This window comes from Adiantum capillus-veneris, chromosome 24 (assembly GCF_014529385.1).
Source record: "Adiantum capillus-veneris isolate H3 chromosome 24, ASM1452938v2, whole genome shotgun sequence".
NCBI lineage: Eukaryota > Viridiplantae > Streptophyta > Polypodiopsida > Polypodiales > Pteridaceae > Adiantum > Adiantum capillus-veneris.
In genome coordinates this window covers 7,011,605-7,013,856 of record NC_140954.1, presented here as the reverse complement: position 1 = coordinate 7,013,856, position 2,252 = coordinate 7,011,605, and positions in this window count along the sequence as shown.

Sequence of the window (2,252 nt, the reverse complement as noted above, 5' to 3'; positions counted from 1 at the left end):
CCTCATTCCCCGCTAGCTCTCTCCACCTTCGAAGGTGTTTGAGGCCTTGGGATTGAGTCTTGGGATACTTAATGATTTTTGCAAAGTTTATGTTATGCTCGTGATGCATGAAGCTTTCCATCTTCATAGCATCACCAAGGTCACAAGGAACACAAAGATTGTATTGTACCAAGTCTCTCTTGATGGGAGAATCTATAATACAAACACCTTTTGGAGGGGGGACCGGCTCCAAGTAAATCCGGTGCTCATACTCTCTCTTTTGCAAAAGTATTGTTCATGCCAAGTTAATTATGCACTATGTTCATGTTGCTACCATCAATTAAGTTCACCCTCTATGTTCTCAAAGTGATCTCCCAAAAATGCTCACTTTAATCCTCTTAATTCCGCTATTCTCAAAGTTCATAGGCCATTCCCATTACACGAGTAGTCATCAATGAAAGTCAGGAAGTACAAGTAATTTCCCAAGGATGGAGTTTGCATAGGCCCACAAACATCATTCTGCACAAGTTGCAATCTGCATGTAGCACGAACTGACCCATCCTTTGGAAACTTACATTTTACCCAAAATATGGCCTTCACAAACATGTTTGACAGGTGCTTCAAGAGGCGGCAAAGAAGCAACCATATCAGATTTCTGCAAACACAACAAACTGGAAAAATTCAGATGCCCAAAATGTGCATGCTAAAGTTATACAACCCACGACATAAAATGCTAGATGCAACAATTTCATCACCGAAACTGAGATCATGTACTGTACATCTGTCATCCACAAATTTTACTACAAGAACAAGTCTAGCAAGTGCAGATACAGACAAGAGATTCTTCTTGATTCGAGGTACATAAAGTGCATCAACAAGTGTGAAAGAACTGCCATTTGCAATAGTAAGCACAATCTTTCCAACTCCTTGAACCGGATAAGAGGCATTGTTGGCACAAGTAACTGAATTCCCGTGAGGGACAAACTCAAGAGAGGTGAACAAATCATGATGTGAGGTAATGTGCTTTGTAGCACCACTGTCAAAATACCACACATGTGAATCTGTAGTAACTGACATGCATGCATCATGAACAACATGATTATAGGTACACTCTGCACTAAATGCCCATTTTGCATCAAGATCAGCATCATAGTCTCCTTTCACAAAAGACTCAACAATAGCTGCATTTATTGTGGAACTAGCAGTTGTAGTGGAACCACCCTCTTTCTTCTTAGCCTCTTTGGCCTTCAACTTAGGACACTACGTGATCAAGTGATCATTACCTTTACAATAATAGCAATGCATCTTCTTTTTGTCCCTATCACCAGAATTTCCAAACGAATTGCTGCCAACAGATGCATTAAGAACATGTGATTTTCCACTCGCAGAAGAACCATAAGAAGTGGCTGCATTCTGTTACCACCCTTTCTTTGAGCATCAATAAAAGCCTGTTCAATTGCACACTATCTAGTCCTGTTTAATATGGAAAGTGACTCTTGCAACAACAATGTGCACAATGCATCAAACTTGCAACTTCAAGATTTCCTTGGGCAAGTACTAGCAAAAGTCTGGCAAGGCATCAAGAACAGTCTGCACAAGGGAACTGTCTGAAATGACTTCATTTGCAAAAATAAGTTACTCATTGATATCCTTGACACCAACAAAGAAAGTGTCCATGTTATCTTCCTCATGCATAATCTTCGATTCCAGCTCTTTACGCAGCAATGCAATTTTAGCCTCATTGTGGTTTGCATAAAGACCTGCTAGAATATCCCAAGCCTATTTTGTAGATTTTGTTGAATGGATGTGGAGGAGTGATAGTGTGCTTCACAGACAATGCAATCAATGCATGAGCCTACACATCTCTTACATCCCAATGAGCCTGCTCAGCCATAGGCAAAACAGCTCTGACAGCAGCAACCTTGGCAACAAAACCTAGAGCATCCTCAACATCGCCTGTACCCACAGTACCAGAGACGTACATCAATGCCCTACACAATGTTCCAAACTCCCTTTGATACAAGTACATGTAGCATCATGTAAGCCCACATAGGGTAATTGTCCCCATCCAATTAATCCTCAACAACAAACATCTTGAACACGTCTGTGTTGTCAGCCATGGAAAATGCCTGCACCTGATGTGAAAACTGCCTGAAATGAGGAGGAACTAAGTGAGACCAACACGTGCTATATAGCACAACCCGCAATAGATTGTATGGGACCTACTATGTAGTAACTGGCACTGACATAAATTCTGCACAAAATGACAAAAT